We start from the raw sequence: 23,092 nt of genomic DNA, 5'->3' as shown, positions 1-23,092 counted from the left end.
AGAATTCGAAAACCTGGCTTTAACTTAATACCCTTGATAGTGGGAGGTGGGGTTGTTTTTTTTGAGGGGGGGGGGATATTATTTATTTGATTTTTTTTGTAAATAAGGGCAGGTAGTAGTTAAACCAAGAGCATCATTTAAAAATGCAGTTCCAGCCACTGAGTGCATGGCTGTTCTCCAAGGAAATAATAAGATTTATGAAAGGAAGGAAAAGAAATGAGTCATGTTTAACAAATCTTCCTTTTATTAATGCCCCACTCTAACCTTACTAATGGGTACTCAGTCTCTCAGTCGGTATACTTGGCATACTTTTTTATTATTGTTATTATTTGTAGTCTTTCACTTGGTAGTCATTTCTATCACTTAGTTTAAACTAACGAACTGAAAGGGGAAAAAAAAAAAAAAAGAGCCTGTGATGTTCTGGATAATAGGAAGGAAGAAAGCCAATGACAGCAGAGCAGCTTCCAACCTTGTTGTAGTCCTATTGATCAAAACTGTCCTCTGAAATAAGAGAACTTAGCTTCTGAGAATGAAAGCCAGATAGAGATCCTCCCACTGACCCAAAGTCATCTTCTTCTGAGAGCACAGAGCTAAAGCAGCCAAGTGCTAATTGGATGCGTGTAAGACTTGTGTCTGCTTTTCCTAAAAGCCATAGCTATGGTGCCATGGAAATGGCTGTGAATGTCTGAAAGCCTTATAGGTGGAGGCAAAACCCATTTTAAGGACAGCACGGCAGATGCAAACAGACTAAAAATTGTCTTTCTGCCCTATAGTTTTTATCCTTTCAGGTGTTCTTGAATATCCAGGTTTCCCAGACAATTTTGAAGACAAGCTACAGCACAGCTGACACTTGCCGGTTACTCGGAAAGTCCTGTAGGACATAAAAAGAGCATAAAAATTACCCATAGCAAGGCTATCTCCTGAGCCAAGGTGTGCTTGACCTATGGACCAGAAGGGAGTAATCAGGGAGCAGCATGATGCAACTTGGTCTCAGGTCCTCTCATTTAGCTGGGGTTACTTTGAGTTTAAATGCATGGTAGTGCTGCTGGGGATGAAGGTGACAATCTTGGTTCTGTAATTTATTTCTCAGTCTAATCTGTTAGGCTTTCAAGTTATTATTTGCAAACTCTCCAGTACACTGAAGAGTAATGGAATTTCACCTGGTGAAGATAGCTGCAAAGCTTGATAGGCTTAATTTTTGTAGTGTTGGCTTACCTCTAATTTCTGCCCTGTCTTCTTTCATTGCCCATACTATCTGCACTGGTAGTGTACAAGAGTGTGGCACAGATACTCTGTATGACTTATCTGACCTTGTTTTTTTGAACTCTGAAGCAGTAGGAAAGGGCCTTCATTTGCATCAACAAGAGGTCTTCTAAACCAGAGAGAGTTGAGTGTTTGTGGCAAAATGGTCCTCTCCTCAATTTGAGCTTTACCAGCTGGCTTGCTGAAGTAATATCACACCTGTGACTGGGTGTAGATCTGAATGAGAGCGAGTTCTGTGTGTATATGTAAGTCTGTAGATGTCCAAGGAAGTGGTATTTTGGAGCTGAGTTCTGTTTTCTTATCCCTCTTTGACAATCTTCTCCCACGGTGAGAGAAGTGGGCTTGTGCTTCTGTGGTTCTTTGCACTAGATGTTATTTCACCTCATTGCTATGCATGGCAAGACAGTGCAGCAGGACTTTCTGTGGGAAATCCAGTGGAACATCCCGAGGAGCTCTCACACTAGTTTCCTACCCCTCTTACTGCATTTGTCAGGACATTTCATTTGTGAATAATTGTGTGTGTGTGTGTTTGTTTCTGCCTTTTATGTCATCTTGCTGAAATGTGTGTTGAGAGGACTTGCTTCAATGTCTATAGACAAGTTTGTTTGTCTTGCGGTAAGAGGAAAAAATGGATTTTCTCAGTATAAAGTAAACCCACTTGCTGTTTGCCACCAGGCTAAGTTACTCCGTGTGCATTCTGCCCAGTCTTGCAAAGCTGTCTTGTGAAGCAGATGTGTGGCTACCTGCGTCTCCCTTTATTTCACTTGGATGACTTGTTCAGAGGGATCTGCTCTCAAGCCAAGGACCATGAATCGTATTGTATCCTCAGTAAGGGGAGTCTGTAGTGAAATAATGCAGGGTCAGTTCTGGGAATCGCTGACAAATGGCAAAAGGCCTAATTTTTTTTTTTTTTTTCCAAGTATGTCCTTGATTACTGGCTTTGGAGGAAAGTCTAAGGGCAGCTGCAGGGTAGATGGCTGAGGAGACAATAGACTGATTCTGCTTTGTCATCACGAGCAGTGTGGACACGTAGTTTTCTCAGGGGCTGAGGAGTTGTCTAAGTAAATGAGTAAAACATTCTTTGAAAAGGTGAGACTATAGATTTCTGAATATTTTAAGCCTTGCCACACCTCCTATGGAGCTGTTCTCTAGAAGTCATTTCACTTGCCATAACAGTCTGATTTATACTTTTAATACTTGAGCTGTAATTTGCATGTCATCCTGGGAGAATGGGCAATGATTAAGAAAACTAAACCAAGAAAAAGGGTTTTCAAAGAGCTCCTCTGAGTACTGCTACTTAAAAATGGTTCTGTCAGGCACAGAAGTATTTGATGCCAGAATACTACAGGACAGGTTTATGTATTTCACAGCATCATTTGGAAATCACATCTAAATAACCCAAACTCAGTGGATGAAAGTACAAAGGAACATGTTGGGTCTTTGGGATTCTCTAGTGCGTTTGTTTCAGTCTCAACCTTCTGGACTAAGTGTTAGAGCAAATGCCTTAGAGGCTGCTGTAATGCCAGTATCTCCCTTGGGTTGAACAGCCACTGTAAAATGGTGTAACACTGGCAAAAGCCATGCTATTCCCCAACAGATTCCTGATGCCTCCTTCCTCTCTGCAAGGCCAAGACACATCTGTGGAAAGAAGCTGCTGAGGTAAAGGCCTTTGTTACCTGTGTGCCACTGGACTCTGCTCCGGGAGGACAATTCCTTGGCTGATCAAACCACTGCTTTCCCCTTTTCAGGCAGTTAGCTGTTGGAGGAGGGAGAGGAAAAAATCTGAGCCTGTGTAGGCAAAAGGCAGCCGTGGAACTCAGTTATACCTTCTACTTACATTTCAGAGGCATTTATACAGGCAATCCAGTTGCCTTTACTGGAGTACTTAGGGGAATAAGGGCTCACTAGCGTAAGGGTCCCACACACTTTATAAGGCATGACAAACCAGGTTTGCTAGAGTTGCATTTGAATCACTGCTTTGTACAAGCAGCATAAAAAAATTTCCCAACTAGGCTTTAATGTCTGATAAACTGATCAGGGAAGAAAATGTATCCTGCCAGGTCTCTCTCCTCAGTGAAGTTCTTTAAATATTCAGATACTATGAAACACAAGTACTGCCTACAGAGGCTCACACAGGGCTGTGTTAGACTATGCAGGCACATGTGAGGGGTATCCTCTGTTAGAGGTTTCATAACTCATGGAGCACAGAGCTGGTCTCTTTGGGATTACCAGTGTGTTACTAGTTTTTGTTCCTGGGGAGAACAGTTAAAATTCATGTCTGTGATACAGTCAGCAGTCGTGTTTAGTTGGGAATCTAAGTCAGGTACAAATCTGACACTGCTTTCTAAGTAAACCGTGGATCCTGCCAACCCCTGTTTTGCTGTCAGCAGTGCGTTTTGTGGACAGTGACAGATATTGCTGGTTGGACGGGACAACTTGCTCAAATAGGTTTTTATGCCTGCAGCAATGATGCAAATTCTCCTCAGCTCACCCATGCACGTAGTCCTACTGAAGTCAGTTGCCTAAATTCATCTGTGCTATTGATCCAGAAGCATCAGCGCAGCCAGTAGTTATCAGCATAGTAGCTCCAGTAGTAAATCTGGCCAAATGAAGGTACTTCTGCCACAGGATGAACAGTATATTGGCTAGTTATGATGATGTATATGTAGTATAAAGAATGAATTCATGCTGTATCTCTGTACTACTTCAGTATGGTTGAGAACAGGATCCTTCCTCCTTGAAGGTTTTGGAGTCATTCCCCTTTCTAGTATAGATCTGGTGAGTTTTGTGTTTCTGCCACTGACCCCTACTACTGCAGTCTTTGATTGCTTCTGTGTTTGCGCTGTTTAGCTCCAGTTTGCATTTTGCAAAAAGAAGTACACAGACCAGGAGGTCAGCCTTATCGTGGCTGTCTTGCTCCTGGTATCTGAGCAAGCTTTGTTCAGAGATTGATTTATCTGTTTCCACAACACTGCGCAGTAATATCTACCTACAGCGGAGCAAAACTGAATCCTCTTCTCACATCGTCTCTGTAACGTGTGCTGCTGGACACAACCCCCCATCCCTCAGCTACTGCCTGTGCTCCCATGGACAGAGCTCCCCCATCCCTCAGACACTGCCTGCATGGTAGAAGCCCTTCATTTTTGACCTTTAAGATCTGCTTCTGCCTGTGATAATTTTTGACTCAGTTGGACAGCACTGGGGAAATTGGTGTGTAACTCAACAGAGTCTAACTGGGATCCCAAACTAGGCTTTCCCTCAAGATTTTGTTGAATAAGTATTTTTAGCGTGCATTTGCAATTAAATGCGTATGGGTTATCTGCATCCTAGCTGAATGCTTTAACCACCAGTATACTGTTTAAAAACAAAAGGAGGACCATATAACTTTCCCTTTCCTTTAGGAGAAGAACAAGACATCTTCTGTATTCTTTAGAGCTGTGGGTCTTATGTGGGCCATGTTTTGTGACTTCAAAGCAAGGACGGGACTTTTCATTCCTGTCTTTTCAGTACCCTCTCTTGACTAGCCCCATCCCGAGCCTCAGCCAAAGGTTTGATCTCTCCCTGGAGGGAGAGCAGGTCCTTCCTGCAAGCAGTCAACTTGGACCCCAGATGCTAGCTAGCACCTAGGAGTTATCCTCAGTGTGTTAGAACACTTTGGAATGCATCAAAAACTGGAACTTGTGCAAAATCACACAGTCTCCCATTCCTGTTTCCCATAGCCCAGACTAGCATCCTAGCCAAGGTACTGCCATACCATTCGCAAAGCAAAAGGGGGCTTTGTTGCACAGGAGCTCATTTTTCTTGGAAGGTATCCATCATGACAGTTGGAAAACCCTCTCCTGCAATACTCTGGCATTTTTGGTGGGGTGATAGGGTTAATTGGTTGTTTTTCATTTGGATTCTTTATGCTGGTTTTGTATTTTATTTGGCAATGGGGCCTTACTGCCCTTTTAGAAATTGAGTTTATTTTTTCTACAGTTCTCATATGCCTCAAGGATGTGAAGCTTTTGTAAATAAAAATGTATTTTTTGTTATATTAACTCATTTTCAAGCAAGCCTTGTGTTGTAGAAAAGATTGGTGGTATTCTTTCCTGTGCATACTGAACTGAAGGCAGTGATAAGACTAAAAATATCCCCAATTGAAATAGCATTGTATAACCCAAAGGTTAGTCTTCCTCAGGATTAAAATTTGCAGTTGCTTTATAGATTCCTTGTAAGGCAGATTTCTAGTCTTCCGGCCATGTGTAAAATGAGGCTACTGGTAGCTGCAAGATTTGCATCTGCAAAACTCAATCCCACTGGTGACTACCACAACCACAAACCTGCTGATGGAAGATGGTGCTATGCATTGTGCTGGTGTCAGCTGGCCAACGAGGCTTAGGCTTAGGTATCCCTGTATTGTTCTTGTTACAAGCACTTGCTGGAGGTGCTGAGCAGACACTAGGTACTGTTCACACTTCTGGTAGGAAAAACAGATTTGCTGCACAGAGCTGTTAATCCTAAAACATCATGATAGATTGTAGGTGGCTCCATGTAACAGATGGGAGTGGAGTATGAGGTAAGAGTGAGCTGATCATGTTCAAGTTACTAAACAACCTAATACTAAGCTGCTTAACTGCTGAAGTAGTTGGTGCTTACAACTTACACAAGCAAGAATTGGGTTTGGCTTGGAAAAATGTGTGGTTGAGTGGTTTAGGTGTTAGCCTGTGTTAACCTTGGGTTTGGAAAATGCATTTTTTTGGTTGTTCTGTTACATAATTTCTGTGTCACGTGGGCAATCCCAGAATCCAGGTATGTGGATTTAGTCTTCCGACTTCCAGCACCATTGCAGGGACATGAGCTGCCAAATGATGCACTGATACCTGCTTCTGTATTTCTTCCTTGTCACCCATCTTTTTTTCCCCACTTTTCAATGCTCTTTTACATTTGGTAGAAGTTGCAGTGTTCTCAACACTTGAAGAATCTCTTTTGTTTGTTTACTGCTAATATTGTAGGGAGCGGTGAAAAGACTTGCAGGTATTGTTTAGAAATTTCCCATCTTTCTTCAGTTTAATATTTGGCAAACGCAATTGATAGAGCCTTCATGGGGTACTCCTTTAGGCATAGACCTGAACATGTCAGCACCTGCACTGAACACTTTGCTCTCAGCTACTCCAGCTTTGAATACACAAAACCAATAATCTTTGATTTTAGACCTGTGCCAGCCTGATCCTCCTCCTGAAATAGATCCATCTGGCTCAATGCATTTTCATTCAACAGAAAATTAATTCTGGAACGGAAGTGGCTTTTATAATGCTAGTGTGCAGTGGGGTTATATGTAAAATCTTCTGTTTTCTGAAAGAGTCAGCTTGGTATTGTTCCCATATTCACAGCCATGTTCCCATTTCAGGCCCACAAAACTCTAAGCCAGGCTGCAGAGAGCTCTCTTAGATGAGGTCAGGGAATTAAGAATTTCTTCTGTGATTCATTCTGAACCTGATCTGCCTAATAACTGGATTCTTTGTCTCCCTCTTTCTGTCACACATTAAAAAGTTCACAAAATAAGATTTTTTCAGTCTTCCTTGCACAGTGAGAAGAGTGAACAGAAGATATGCAGAAATGGAGGAGAAATATTCATGAGAGAACAAAGACATGGCCTAACTTTGAAGCTGGGATGGTGCAGCTCAGCATGCCAATGGACACAGGCTGAGCGATGCAGCCCTCAGAGAAGGCATTGATCATTGCAGAGGGCATTTCTGCATATGTTACAAGACTACTTGTTTAGGCATCTCTCAGCTTTTAATCATACTGACATGAAACTGGAGCACAAACACTGCTGTCTTACACAGTGGAGGTTGTGGAAGAATGAGACCAGTGAAATACTTTGTAAAATTCTTCTTATTAAAGTTGCTTGTAGTTGATGAAGTAAGCATGGGATTAGTGAACTGGAGTCAGGGTCGGTGCATGAGTCATGGTAGGACTGCTCTAGCCCTAAGGAGAGGTGGAGTTCCCCGCTGCAGCACGATGTACAACAGGGGATTGTGGTAAAGCCCATAACACAGTTTGACAATTCATGTTAACGCAGAGTGTTGATAACTATTCTGGACCAGAAGTGATGAAAGCTGTCTCTTACATAGCCTACTTATGGCACCATAGTAGCAAGATCATAATCAGGCCCAAAGGACAAGACAGCTAATGCAGGATCAGCGCCAGTTAGCCATGACTAGGTGATGCTCTGTGTGATGGTAAAAAGAAGTCAGCATATGATCTTTTTGTTTTGTCCCTGAACGGGAAGAAGATGCCTCTAATCTGTTTGATGGGTGATATTACATGCCTGTGGCTTCTCTGTGCTAGATATGAGTGTCTCAGCATATGGCCGTGAAACGAGAGGTTGATTATTTTCAAAAGTATTTTGACAGATACTGAACTGACAAATTCCCTGTTTAAAAAGAAAAAAAAAAAAAAGGTTTTGTTTGATACCGTGCTGATGAGGCTGTGTAGATTTGGAATCATACCTTGCTTTATATTCCTTTCAAAGGCAGGGAGGGAAAAGCACCCCTACTATAAACAGTCAGAAGGATGAATTTCTTAATAAATGTCAGAGGAAACAGGCATGCAGTGGTGTGTCCTGCTGTCATGGTGCCTCACCTCTAAGTCTGTGTCTCTCCATTTCCGAAGGGAAGAAGTGCTAATTTAGTGAGTCAGGCATTTCCATGTGAATTTTCTTTAACATGACATCTTTACAGGGAAAGTAGTTTTAAATAGGGTCACAGACATACCTCATTATTTCATTAGGAATCCCCTAATCTGTGACCAGAAAGCATGCTGTTTTATCGCTTAACCTGATTCTCATCATTGCCTAACACCTGACAAGAAGTGTGTGTAATCTCACAGAAACAGGAACCGGGGGCTAAGGGAGCAGCTTCACTGCTGGCTTTGGAGAAGATACTTAGAGCTGCTGAAATACAAGACCTGGGCTTAGGAGACCTGGGCTTCGTTTCCAGGTGTGCCTTTCCTTTGCTCTTTAGTTGTGGTGCCAGCTCATCTCTGCTTTTTTCATCCCCTCCCCTTATCTGTGTCCTTTCCTTTACTGAGGAGGTCTGAGTTCAGACTAGTCTGTGCTGCATCTTACCTCGTGATATTGTTAATCAATGATATAAATAACAGCCAGACATCCAACAGACCTAGATATCCAGTAATTACCACAATTAATCCTAAAAATAAGTGTTTGGATCCTTGAGCAGCAAAAGCAAGAAAGCTGACTTGCTTGTGGGTTGATATCCTAAAGGTGAATTCTTGGGTGGTCTTTAATAGCTCCAACAGGTCTCTTGTATTTGATCTTTCACTGAACCTCTTCTCTCAGTAGGAACTTTATAATGCCACTTTCTTCCCAGATGTCGACTTCTGTGACACTTGCAGAAATGTAATTTTTGGAGACCTCTGACTGCCTGCCAAGCTTTGGCTGAAATTAGACACAGTCCTCAAAATCTAACAAGGAGAGGTGAGGGGAGGGTATGAGAGGGGAGCAGGATGGTAGACAAATGCAGACAGCATGATCCCACAAATTGTTTTTTCTTAGCAAACCAGGCTAAAAATCATGTTGGTGACAAACGGGATTTTACTCATTTAAACACAAACATAAAAAACAAGTTTTTGGCTTTTAAAGGAACCAGAATCGGATCTTCACATTGAATTCCTCTGCATGCTCTGTTAATTGTCAATATGTTAATGCAAGCATTTTTTTTCCCCGCTTTCCTGCTTACTTCAGTTAATAACTATAGCAGCATGAAATTTCCCTGACACTGCACCAGTACTACAGGAGACCCTCCTTTATTTTCAGCTTCCTAAAATGGCAGACTTGGGTCCCACTAGCTTGTCTCATTGCCTTTCAGTAGTAACTGAATAATTAAATCATGCGAGGAGCAGAGAAATCATCCTATGCTGCTCTTTGCTAGGCAGCGTGAAGCATGGCCTGCTGCTCATTTCAGCTGGTACCCTTCACGGCCCAAGAGGCTCAGCATTGGCTTTCTCTGGGACCATTTGGTGCTGGAAAGCTCGTTCTGCTTGTGGGAAATGTGGTTCTGACCTGAAGTTTAAGTTCAACTGGATAGCACGTCTGCTTTGTGTCCTTGAGGAGTGATGAGTCCAAGCGGTAAGCTCAGATCTCAGTTTTCTGAAATTCAATTTCTGATTCATACCCGTGTTTTCACTGAAGGATCATCTTCTCCTGTATAAAGGCACCTTCTATCACTGTCTTCATTTCTCTCTTTACTGTGTAATTTAACATCTCATAATGTAGTCATAAGTACAAACCTGAGACACATCAGGGGACAGGAACATTCATTCTTTTATGGGATATCTGCGTAAGGTAAAGGAAAGCTTGAGGAAAAATTGAACCTCTGAAAACTTGAATTTCTTTTTATGTTGCCTTGGTGGAAACCAGATAAGCACTATTGCAGTCAGTGGCATTAGGAACATAAATTGGAGAAGTCTGATCCACAATTTCAAAAGCTTGGCCATTGTCTTTACATATGATCTTAATTCTCTATGTGTGTGATAGCTTTAAACATGCTCTGTAGGTGGATCAAAGCAGGGTGTTTTTTTCCAAATGCACCCCGCCTTCGTCAAACAAAGCCCACTTTGTCTTGCAGTGAGTTTGTCAGGGTCTAAACTAGCCTTAGGTCACAGTCAATTTGTAAAAATACCAACACACAATGAAGCCAATCTTGTTAATAATGAATCAGGTATTATAGCAGTGCTGGTTTTTAGAGTGCCTGTAACAGTGGATCGTAGCTTTCCCGCTCCTGGAAGTCTGAGTCAATTTATCTTTATATCAACAATAAACCAGAAAGGGCAGAAATCAAAGTAAGCAATGTTTTTATTACCGCTTTTAAATAAAACATTTTGCCAATGTTTTTTCCTCAACATTACATCTTTATTTTTCTCAAATTTATTGACAATTGCTATTTATCCTCATTTCTCCTTCCTTTTGAAAAACTATCTCATCGTTTGATTTACTTCCTCCAGAGAAAACGGTACCTAATTCTTTTTATTTTTCCCTGATAAATCCCTGATTAATTGTATGTTATAAGCTATCCATGCAATATTGCGTCTTTCATTTCTAAATAGGCTTTCTTTTATGAACTTCAAGAGCAAACATTTTCCTCTCTTGAGCCAAAATCAAATCCAGGCTCAATATTTTCTTAAACAATAGCAAGGTACTTCAAAACCAAGTATGATTCTCAGCACCGCGGACTCCTCTTACCCCTACTCCTCTGTGAGCAGAAGAGAATCAGACTTTTTGTTGTGGCACACCCTCAAATAGATCTGCTATAAATGCGTCTGCCAGTTTAACTCACCAATTAGGAGGATTCTGCATAGTAACTTTCTTCATCTATTATAGCTTGAAAACTGTCATAAATGGTTGATTTGTAAGCATTTTGGTTTAGATGCTGGATTCTAGTCTGGGTTTTTGCTGTTTCAAATGTGTCCTGTGTTTGGTTTTGAACTGATTTTTCTGCTGGTAGAAAATTAAATCATGTGCATATTAAGAGGCTGATAGAAGGAGGCACTGCAGCCTGGCATTGACAGGCAAGGCACAGCTGTAGTGTATGTTGACATGAGATAGGAAAATAAAGTGAAAGGAGGAAAGAGGAGGAAAAACAGAGATGCAAGTTTTATCTCAAACCAGATTTCCAAGCCAAACTCCCTGAGAGGTGTCAAAGATGTGCCCGAAAAAGAAGCACACAAGCACATTTCAAGAAGAATAAACATATCTACAGATGAAAATAGGCAGTCTGTCAGGAAAATGAGTCTGTTTCGAAGGCAGCCATCAATACTGCTGTGTAATGATGCAAAAGAAAAGTATGTCACCTTTAAAGAGCCTATAAGGCAATATCACACTGAAAGGAAAATGGGGGAATCAAGGCCCTCTCTGGTTTCTGTCAAAACTGATATCCACATTAACTGATTTTCAAGTATGGGCCCTTGCAGTGATCTGATGGAGGTGTTTGAAATATCATGTCCTCAGTGGAAGATGATCTCTTCTACCATCTATTCCCAAGGAGAAATGCCTGATGATAAGATTGAGAGGCAGCAGATAGAGAACCGGCTCTGCTCTGACAAAACTGGGGACTTTTTCAGATCATTTGATTCTCTTATGACCGAACAGTGACTCTTGGAGCATGGAAGGGAGAACAGTGGACATAACCAGCTGGTCTGTAGGTGTTAACGTTGTCTCTTTATGGTAGTCACATTGCCAGAGGTGGACTTGACGACTGATTTCAGCGGTGGAAAATTGAGATCCTACTTTCAAGCACGATGTGATTTTGAGTTCCAGCAGCTACTACATCTGGGTTTAATGCTGTCATCCTCTGTTGTGTAAAATGGGTTGAACAATCAGGAGCTTTTCAGTTATACAAATGGCAAGTGGTGTATGCGACTTTGTTATTGGGAAAGCTCTCTGTGTGATTATGTTAGTTTAATTTAATAGCAGGCTGTTTAGGTAAATGAGCAGGGAGGCATATGAATGTCTGGAAATAATGTGGAGCATGATTGCAAAATGATGCTGCAGGAGATGGGCTTGTCTGGCCCTTGTCGAGAGCTCGCTGAACACCCTTGAGCAGCAAGAGAAGCATCTTGCTTAGTCTTGGACACAATCCCTCTGAGACAGAGTAGAGTCCCAAGGGTGCCTGACTGAAACCTGGACTGAAAGCAAGTAGTTTGGCAGGCTTGGCAATGTCAGATGTGAAACACTCTTTGGTTAGTTTAGACTTTAATATCAGCACAATAGCATCTAGAGCAGTACAAGCCTGCATAGGACCTGAAGTTAAATAGATCTGCTTTTTTTAGATTCTTTGTATTTAAAGATAATTTCTTCCTTATGGAACCTAACCCTGTGGGATTCACTGCTGTAGTTGAGCTGGTCTGAGAATAGGCCAGTCAGGGATTTCTCATCCAGAATTACATCAGAAATCAAAGGGGTAATTTTAACCATTAGAGATGTGCAGTCAGCTCTATAGGTGCAAGAAATTGTCATTGCATCCGACAGCATCTTCGCAGCTGTGGGCTCTGTCCTGTCAGACCTTGGGTCAGAGCTCCCTTCCTGCAGTGGTCTGCCTCTTTCTTTCCCTACCTCTGATTCACACAAGCAAATTCCTTGTTTTTCAAAAGATCTTTTCCTCATTTATGAAATAAAATTGGCTTGGAGCAGCTTGTTCCTGAATCTAATTAAACAACCCCAAAGTTTTAGCACTTACACCTTGGAGCTTTTCAAGGAGAAGCCCCTTTTCCTTTCTCTAGAACAGATCTGTTATCGTTTTAATGATCACTTCCCCCAGGAGTTCTCACCTCTGTTTCCCTGGAAAAATTAAAGCAAATCTAATATATTGATACAGATGATCCATTTCATGTGAATTGGTGACAGTCTGACCATGACAGTACCAGAGAATTCATTGCTGCAGGAGGCCATTGAATCCAATATTAGTGACTGGGCTCTTAAATGGCACTGGGTAGTTTTAAGACCTATTTCTACCTGTCTGAGTTAAGATAATGAGGGTAATCTAATATTATGCTTCAGGGCTTTAGTTATCTGCCTACAGGGTTCAGAAGGGAACTCTGCTTCCAGGGACTGTGTAGAGTTTAATTGGCCAAGTGCTTTATGATTTGTGCTTCGTTTCCTCTGAAGCCTCAGGTACTGGCTACTGCCAGAGGCCAAATACCAAACTGATGACACTCAGATTTTGTCTCCTTTTAATATCAGTGGGCTGCTGGGCAGCTACGCCAACATTTCTGCTCCTCACCTCTCAACTCCAGATTTATGCCATCACCAGAGTTTTCTGGCTTTTCTCCAAAGCCCTGAAGAGAAAAATCCATTTTATATGTATCACCAGCACAAACCACAAGTCATCTGGGATTTTAAAACTTCCAGAATAATCTTGGCATCTGTTACTTATTTAAAGAAAACAAACTGATCTTTCTCTGTGAATGATCTTCTTGATCATTAAGATGAAAAAAACCCCAGAATCACACATGTATAACTTAAAGTTATGCATATGGGGTAGGCTCTTTTTTTTGTTACTCAGAATTTAAGTTTAAAAATGTATCACATAGATCTCCCTTGCTTAAATATCCCTGCTCTTTAGGAAATTGATTTTTGTTTATATCAAGGCTCTGACAAAACTCTGGCATCTCTCTTATTATCTATAGTGTCCTATCTCACAAATGAGCTTTTATCTTCATCTCCAATGGTCTGTGTAGCTCCTATTTCTTGGTCCTTCCAGTCGTCAATCTGTTTATCTCCTCCTGAATTATCTGTTGTAATTAGAATACATTTTCTCATCTCAAGGGGAAACCAGCTCCAAATGACTATTCTATAAAAGCAATTACTTTTGATATTAGATATCTGTACATAAAACCACAGTATTTCTTCCAATTAGAAAGCACTAATGAATTTTGTGTTTGGAGAGGGAGTAGCCTATGCAATGCTACTCTTTCTGCTAAGCCCAGAACAAAAAATTAGACCTGTAAGGGGGATGAAGGAAGCCAGCAGTGGCATGTGGCCACACCTTTGAATAGTAGGTTAGGGAGAGAAGATGGCTGTGCAAGGATATATGTTCCTTTTTTTCCCTGGCAGGCCTATTGTATACATTGATGGACTTGATCATTCTGCACATTCTGCCAAGATGACTAACACAGTTTTTCCTACTACGCTTGCTTCCTACACCTGGCCCTCCATTACACATTTTTCTTTGTATTTCCTCAGATATTCCTCTTCTCTTCCTCAAATTCTTAAGTCATGCACTAGGAATCTTGCATTTGGCATGGAGCAGCTTTACCAGAGATCTCCTTCCCTCTATAGACACAGGAGGAGTTGTGCTGAGCCTTCGCAGCAGGAAACCTATCTCACATATATCAGAACTGCCATCTTTCATCATCTCAAAATAACCTGCATGAGTAGGGAGCTTTGATCACAAGCTTTTCTACAAAAGGAATCATTTCAGAAATATTTGATCATGTTATTTTGAAGAAGACTATAAATTCTGTCCCTAGGTTACTTTCCCATAGGAATCCTCTCCTTTTCATCCCCAAGAAGCCATGCATGCATGGGAGGCACATTGGGATAGAATCTGTTCAGTGGGGTAGAAAAGATCCTCCAGTGGACTATGAAACAACTTGTTTTCTTACTGTTATGAGAAGGATGAAATCTGTAGGCCACTGTTGCACTGCAACCTCTGCCTCTCCTACTGATCCATATTGTCTTGTCTTCTTCCCTGATTATTGTTCTGCATCTGTTTCTTGTCTTCAACATTGATAGTGAGCTCTTTGGGGTAGGAACTGTCTTTTTGGGTTCATGTAGCATCTGCTACAATTAGTGTCCTGAATCTAGACTATGTACTATGAAAACACTAAGAAAAAAGGCTGTTTTGGCCAAATCCTGTCCTGGTAAGGCTTACTATAAAGGATTTAAGGATTAATACATCAAAATGGTAGGGGCAGAGCATGTAGGATGGAATAAGGGTCAGCTTCCTGGCCAGATGCTCATAACAGCCCTGGGCATTTTTATGGCATTTTCCATCTAATGTACTTTGAGCACTTGACAGATATTCATAGGCTGTGCCTCAGAGTGCTCTCTGCAACCAGGAAATGTCCCCATTTTAAAGAAGAAGAAGAAACATGGGCGAAGCACATAAGGGGTTGGATATTAGTCCTCTTTCCAGATAATTTGTCCTAATTTACATCATTTCCAAGATGGTCTCTGCCTGACTAGCATCTGTGGGCAGAAAAGGAACAGCCCTCCTACAGGCAGAGCTGCCAAATCCCTTCATCCCTTCACTGTCACTCAGCAGTCTTCTTTCAGATAGATGTCTTACAAGATTGTCAGTCATCTGTGGATGAAGATTGAGAAACTCTATTGCAAGCTTCCACTTGAACAGACAGAAGGATGAGGTCAAGGTACAAAACCACTGCACCTTCTAGTTTCTAGAGCCAAAAAGTTGCACATCAAATGCTTCAGCTTTACAAGTTATTGTACTTTTTTCCTTTTCAAACCATCAGCACCAGCATACTGTTTGTCTTCTCCATGGTACATCTTCAGAGATACTTGGGGCTGATACTGGATACTAGGAGACATAAATCTTTCAAGCAAGGATGCAGCAAACTTGATTAACTATAAAAAATAGGACTGTATTTTGGAGTTCAGATAAATGGCAGTGCTGGAGTAATTTAAATTAGATGGAGTTTTGTTTGTTCCTCTCCTCTTTGCAGAGAGTTGGAGCCTCTGTCCCTGTGGAGTGTGATTTGGTGAATGTTTCCGTATGTAAAAATAAATCTCATCCACATACAACATTCTTTCTAGCTCAGAAAGTAAACACCTTTGATACGGACAAAATTCAGATCAGTTCTCCTGGCAGCAAATCTTATATATTATGTTGGCTTACTGCAGGGTCATGGTGGGAGAAGCTGATTTGGGATATGGAAAGTTGGGATATGCAGAAATTAAGGGCCAGACTCTGTTTAAGATTTAGATTGAACCAAGAGCTAGACACTACTGACTCCTTATACTGCATACTACTGTTTGCAAAGTTGACCAGAAGTGTCTAATAGTGAAATAATTTCAAATAAGATTTTTTTCTGGATATTTTTGATCCTTGTGTTTGCAACTGCAAAATTATTTTACTTTTCGAGGTTAATTTTGGTACACTGAGCTACGAATGCATTCAGCAAATTTATGCCTATGGGACAAAACTTTTTTTTTTTTTTTTTTCAATATTCTCCAAGGCAGTGAACATACAGAACCACTCTTTACCTATGGTCATTTCTTAGTTAACCATAGTTTGTGAAGTATTTATGGAAGTCAAGGAAAGAGGCAGACACCTGATTTTGGCAAATTTTTGTATGAGATCCTTTGGCAAAAATGAAGCATACAGCATGGGAGAGGGAGGAAGGAGAAAACACAGGCTGTGAAACTTGCTTGGTATTTTGTCAGAGTCAGAGTAGTACCATAGGATGGAGAAGAGAGAAATACCATTCCACATGTGATGCCATATGATACTACCCTACACCATTAGCTCTTGCTGACATCACAGGGAATCACTGGACAGAAGATGCTTCAGCCTTTGCCAGAGAGGACCTGTGTTAGAAAGGGAGAGAGGCTGCTTTTTAATTTGCAAATTAATCACAACAGGACAAGAATTCAGGAAGGCACTGGTTTTGATCTCTGGCTCCACCAGCACATCTTGTGCCATCCTGGGGAGTTTCTTAACCTTGCAGCAGATCATTTCTGTCCAAAGGGGGGTAGGATGACTCTTTCCACCCTCAAGGGGCACTGGGAGTCCAGCATCACCGGTGTTTGGGAGATACTGAAATATTTCACTGACAGTTACAAAAAAGCTTCAAGTACTGTAACTTTCTGTACAGTGGGGGCTGCTTTGTATTCAGCAGCCCAGTGAAAGGACATGTGAACCACCATAAGCTAGTGCAGAAACATTATCCTGGAGCACCTCAATAGCTCAAGTGTCCAAGGTAGAAGGGTTTTGTTCATCTCTGAAAAACAGATCTTTTTCTAATACTGAATCTCAATCTCAAAATCTGCTTTTGGGTGCTTTTTATTCAGAGATTTCAAAGCGTTTTGTAAAAGTAGTTACTGGTGCCATTTTGTAGCCTCTGTATGTCCCTTCTTTGTCAAACCATCTGCCTGGTAGAAGTCATCGGCTCAATTTGAAATTGAGACAAAGCTCATGTCACCTTTTCTTTCAGCTGTAGCAAATGTGCCCCTCAGGGACTTGCTTAGCCTCCCCAGAGTGTCTCTAGCATCCAGTCTGGGCAATGTACTGAACTGAGCAGCCGATCAGAGCGTCCCTGGGCTGTGCTAGGTGTGTATGACACACAAGGTACTGTTTATGTGATTGAGCCTTTGTCTGATGTAAACATGTTAGTTTGGAAAACATGTTCCTCTTGGTTATTTTTAGGGATCGCTAATATGGAGCTATAAACAGTAAGACAACTGGTGAGTTGAAACCTTTTGCTTAGTGTTGAACAGCTCACTCATACTGCTCTTTCTTCCTCCTCCTCCAACCAGCTGCTTTTCTTGTGCATCTGCTTCGCTCTAACATACACTGTTAGTCTTGAAGGAGGAAGACCAGTTTTTTCCTCCATGCCTACAGATACGCCAGTCAGTGAGACTGTAACCTTCATTTGAAGTTTCTAGTTGCAACAGAACAAGATTACAAAATTAGCACAATACAGTAATTCAAGATGGAAGTATTAGGGATGACTCATTAGATGCAACTAATTTAATACCTGCTTCCAAAAGGGTGGTTTACTAGCTTAAATAATGTTGTAAGCTGAGTCTTGTTTTAGCTAGGTTACTGAACCTATTCTGGAGCCTATGAACCTTTTCTTTTAAAAGATATAACTGGAAATGCTAAAAGTCAGCTTTGTCAATCTGTGTAGAGTTGCTATTGCCACTGAATTTTCTGAATTTTTTTTTATTTTTTTTTTCCCTCTTGGTTAAGCTAGGATCTAAAGATTTTTATTGCCTTACAAGGTATGCAGGGATGTTTTCAACTGAGAAATCAGAATTGGACAAGGAAGGAAACAACTGCTTTGCTGATGAGTTTTATGTTTTCTGTTTAAAAGAGAGGAAAGTGTTTCAGGAGTTGCAGGTAAAACTGCTGGGTGACTGTGACAGGTTTTTTAGAAGGAAAAGTTTTATTCCTTCCTTTTAAGGTTCTAGAAACCAAAATGCTTTTGTGTAGTTATTCAAGAGTGCAGATGGTCTAAGTGTATATAAAACAGAAGTTTGGCTTTGGAGACCTCAACCTAAGACTGAGACAGGTCAGCAAGGGCATTTCAGAGATTTTGCAGCAGTTCTGTCAGTGCTTACCCAGTCTGGTGGCATTGGTGATGGAGCTGGCCTTGTGATTGTGCCCAGCATCCTTGGTACCACCTGGGCAGACTTTTGATGAAAGAGAGATGAGGTGTGGGAGCAGAGCTGCAGCTGCTGAAGGGGAGGTGACCTTGCCAAAAGTGGCAGAAAGACCAGAAAAAGGCTAAGAACAGAGCTGTGCTATTGTGAATGTGGGTGTATAATTATTTTCAATTGCGTATTTTTATTTTGATTTGTCAAAAGGTTAATTATGTCTGAGAACTTTGCTGAACCTGATTTACAGCTGCCTGTAATTGTGTTGCAAATTTAAAAAAAAAGATAGTAAAATAATCACAGTTGTAGTTTGATCTTGCTTTCCCCATAGTTTCTCACATAAATCTGGTCAGTAATTTTCCCATTGTGACAAGGTTTATGGGGAAAAATAGGAGGTCTCTTTTCTTCCTAGAAAATTATGTATCCTGCAGAGTAATTAATCTGGTTAAGAAATTAAGACCAGTTCATTCTGCTCTCCATTCTCCCAGCAATTTCTGTCTTACACAGAAATCTCTGCAGTGAGAGCAATAAATTTGAAATGAATGACAGACACTAATTATTTGTGACCTCTTTGTCATCTGCAGTGTTGAACTGGGTACGACTGATCCCAGCATATGGACTGTAGATCTTTTTAGTCTAAAAAATTAAAGAAAAGACAGCTTTAAAAATAGCAGCTCACTGGGCATTGCCACTGTGGTCCCCTCTCTGCCCATCACCATTTCAGAGCTGGCAGCATAATTTCAATCCTTTGGGCTGACATGAGCCACAGCATCACGCTGTCAGCAATGCTGCTGTACCCTGCCCAAAATGGCTTCACAAGCCATGGAAAAATGGGCGAAATGGGTGCTAGTTAGAGCCATAGGTAAGTAAATCAAAGATAAAGGAAGCATTTGGAAGTCTGCAACAAGCTTTAAAAGTAAAAGAAAACAGAAAAGTGCTCTCATCTGATCTGCCTTGGTTAAAAGCCAGGTATATGCTGGAAGCTGAACCAGAAGCACTTTTCCATGTCTTTTTTTTGGTTTTATACTGCTCCCCATCACTGTAGGACCTAAACACCCAACATATAAAATCAATAGCAATTGTCTCTCTGCAGGGCAACAGTATTTCCAGAAATGTATGGCTTTTTCTGTTCTTTCACTACACGAGACCCATGGGAATGAATTTTCCTATGAGCTGTCCCCAAAGGCTGTCTGGGTTTTTGCTGAGCTGAAAACACCCAAGCCCTAGGGCACAAATAACTTGTTCTTTGCTGACTTTGTCTTTGACAGCCCACCTATGCATCCCGTGGGAGAACTGCTGTAGAGTATTCTGCTCCTCCATGGCCTCTGAGATGTCGTTCCCGTGTTTGGCATGCTGGAATGCCTCTGATGAGATGGTTCCGATCCATGGTCCCAGACCCTTGGGCACCCCTTGGATGAGGGCCTGGAGGATGCACTGGACGATGTGCTTTGTTCACCAGCACCCTTTGCTTCAGCCAGACCTGGGGGGACACTGTCTGCCATTGCCTGCCTCCTGATCCCATCTCTTAAGACCAACATTTTTTTGAGAGAATGCTGTTGAACAGGCATCTCTTCCCTGTTTTTTCACAAAAGGCCAATCAATGCAGATAACTGTGGATTTGGAGGTTAGCGAGTAATGATCTTGACTTAGCTAGTCATGGGGCAGAGCCTTCTGTTGAGGAGACATTTGCTGAAGTAACAGGGGGTCCTTTCAGATGCAAAATGCTATGCACATGTAATCCTATGTGAGACAGTTATATTGTGTCTGGCTAACCAACCATGCATTGAAGAACATTGTCTGTAATTGCTACATTTAACACACACACACTTATATAAAATATATTATTATATTCATTGTTCCTAAGAACTTCTGGAGACACTTTAGTGCTTTTCTTAAAGAATGAAGCAGTGTGATATCATTTATTTAATTGCTGCTATATATTGGTCAATGTTACTGCATTGCTATAATAACTCAGACTAGGCTACAATCTGGGTAATGAATGGGGAAAAAGCCTCACAACAGTATGTTGTGAGAGTAAGTCAGACATATGATGATTCTTTCTTAGAAAAAGATTAGATTAGCATCATGAAGAGCTAGAATATCAGATTTAGAAAAAAGGTATATGAAATAATTTGTCATTATGTGTGGTTTGGAAGGCTACCTATCTAATTCTCTCATAAGAAAAACAGGCAAGTGCTTGATGCTTCCTGTGGGTTGGAAGTTTCATTCCCCTGATACTTGTGCCATAAAGATGCAAGTGTTTTGTTCTGTAAACTGCAAGAGCATACAGTATAAAGAATAAAGTTTCAACTACTGGAATTAAACTGTTGCTTAAAGTCAAATGAACATGCCACATCTTGGAGACCCTTTCATCAAAGCAGGTCAGTTAATGTTAATGAAGTCATCTTCAGTTTCCTTTGATGTAACATCAGCACCCAGCCTAGATGATTCCAAATGATCAGCAAATGAATTTCTACATAGCAGTCTTTCAAGGACATAGGCTTTATTAAGTGTCTAGTTTTCTGGATTCTTTAACTTCTAAAGTGTCTAATTTGACTCCCTTTTTAATAAGGCCTGCTTATGCTTTTTTTGGGGGGGGCAACTGCTGACTTTTCTCTGAAACCGGGCCCCCCTTAAAGATGCCTTATATCAGGCAAGTAAAGCAGAGGCATGAAGCATCACTGCTTGCTATTAGTGTCTTTTAAGTCTAAGACTGTATCATGCATGAAGATTAGGGTGCTGTGTTTTTCCTTTTGGGTGGGGAGAGATTTAGAGTCTCAGACATGTAATTTCTGTAATTCCTTGAGCAAGGACTAGTTGTCAGGCTGGGAGTTAGGCCCTTCTGTTCCAATTTTTCCAAAGGAAGTAATATTAAATACTAAAGCTAGTCAAAGTGCCAAATAGCCTCTCATCATAAATTGGAACAAAAGGGACAAATGTTACAATTTCCTTAAATATGAAGCTCCCTAAAATATTTTCAGAAATATTTAATGTGTATTGAAGAGCTTCTCTTGGTAAGGTAAAAGAATCTCTGTTGTTGGAAATCACTAACTGCAACACAACTCTTCAAGAGTTTTAGTCGTGTTTCAGCAGAAACTATGACTGTCTCGTTCTTCACCTTTCTGACAGAAAATGTTTTCATTAAAAAATTCAAATAATCCTTCTTAAATACCCCAAATATCATGATATCACATTTTTTGCTCACAGCTTCCTCCTTTGCATGACCCAGTTGGAGACGTGGTTATATCAGTTTCTAATTGTGAACCTCCCCCGTGCTAGTTTCTCCCTGTCCCTGCAGAATGCAGAAGTTTAATACCAGCTGCAGGTTGATCACTTGATGCTAACCCAGTTGCTTTATGATGATTGCTGCAAGCAAGAATGGAAGGTTCTCAGACATTTTTGAATCGGTTTTAGTGGAAGAAAGGTGCATAAGGTACATTTCTACAAAGAAATGTGAGCAATAAAGAAGAGTGGTTTGTGATGTATGAAGTAGGTCTGTTCAGTTTTTAGGGGTAAAATCAGTTTTTCAAGAGATCATGTTGGGTTAATGTTAGTCATTCAGAGTAGGAGCTCTTGGTGTGTTTGTACATTAATAGCAAACTGTAGGTGTCATAATATTTGTAATAATTAAGATAGAACCAGTCAGGCCTGCATTAGAGAATGCAACCAGTGTCATAGGTCCTATCCAGACTCGGCACGCACAGTTGTGTCTCTTAGTGAACAGCAGTTCAGCACAGTGCTATGATTTGGATTTGTCTCTGAGTGAATTGCTACCAGTGTAAGTCAGCAGGAAATTTTGTCTCATGAACTAGCTCCTCTTGGCCAGGAGTTTGGACAGCAGGGACACAACTTTGTTCTTCATTTGCCAGAAAATGCAGCTGGCAGAGATTCATGTGGTCAGCCTAAGATCACAAGAAAGACTCTTACCCCCTCAACGTCTGCCCAGAGAAGGAGCATGGCTGAGACAAACATGCAAAAACTTTCTAAATGCTTCTGTATACACTTGAAGACAGTTTTACGATTTCAAGAATAATGAGAAACATGACTGAAAGCTATATAGGTATTTGAAATAGTTATAATAATCTGAAAACTTTTAGCTTACTTTTTTGCAGTTGTTGCTTTAGGTTCAAATTCTCCAGGATTTAGTGTCTTGTGCTGGTAACTCCTTATGTGGGTGTTTGGGGTTTTTTCAGCAGAATTAGGTGCTCAACTCAGTCCAGCTGAACTTATTTCTTGCATTCTCCTGGTACAGTTTCAGACAGGACATGAACACTTTCCTACTTGTCTTCTGGGTTATTTCCATACCTTACTGAAGGAAAACATGTTTGGGAAAGGAAGATAAGATAGCTGGCTTGGGAGGAAGAGTAGTCATTAAACAGTGGGAAGGCTCTGTTTAGAGTTACCAAATGTTGGGGGATAAGTCATCAGAGGTGGTCCAAGGTTCCAGTTTGGCAGTGTGACTGACTGAAGAAGAGAGCTGTCTACCCCATTCCCTTGCCTTGGGCATACCTCTAATTTTTCCTAGCATTTTGTTTCACTTACAGCTTTGAAGAAGTTAGTTATTGATTAAGCATCAGTATCAATCCCAATAGCTTGGTGCTTTGGTCTTTTCTCTCTGTGTCCCAGAAATACAATACTGTAGAAAAAGATGCTGTTTTGAAGCTTCATCTTTCTACTTTCCCCTAATGGGTCCGTGGCCTGTGAGGTTTCTACTTGTACATCTTGTGCATTTCCCTTTCTAGTGAGACCTGGAGTTCACCTCCCACACACACCTATAAGACGACCATGGCCATGTAAGCCTCTTGTTTTCCCTTCTTTTCAACAGCTCACTAGGCTTGAATGCTTGGAGCTGTCTGAATTTTTCAAAAGCTTGGTTATTCCAAGAATGCTTTTTCTGTAGGGCATCCTTTTTGTCTCCTTCTGCCCTTC

General features: G+C 41.0%; 1 protein-coding gene across 2 annotated transcripts in view; it reads left to right on the top strand.

Annotated features, from left to right (window-relative positions):
• Positions 1-23,092, top strand: part of GALNT9 (polypeptide N-acetylgalactosaminyltransferase 9) — a 154,947-nt gene that overhangs the window by 5,912 nt on the left and 125,943 nt on the right. Inside the window, exon 1 of one of the 2 annotated variants that reach the window (XM_074921393.1) lies at positions 19,734-19,787. The exons of the other annotated variant lie outside the window; for it this stretch is intronic. The gene's annotated coding sequence lies outside the window, so the exon portion shown is untranslated. Of the gene's footprint in view, positions 1-19,733; positions 19,788-23,092 lie in introns of those variants that run through there. 2 annotated transcript variants of the gene reach the window in all.

This window comes from Athene noctua, chromosome 17 (assembly GCF_965140245.1).
Source record: "Athene noctua chromosome 17, bAthNoc1.hap1.1, whole genome shotgun sequence".
Taxonomy (NCBI): Eukaryota; Metazoa; Chordata; class Aves; order Strigiformes; family Strigidae; genus Athene; species Athene noctua.
Note: the sequence above shows the minus strand (reverse complement) of the source record. Positions and strands in the feature narration are given on the sequence as shown.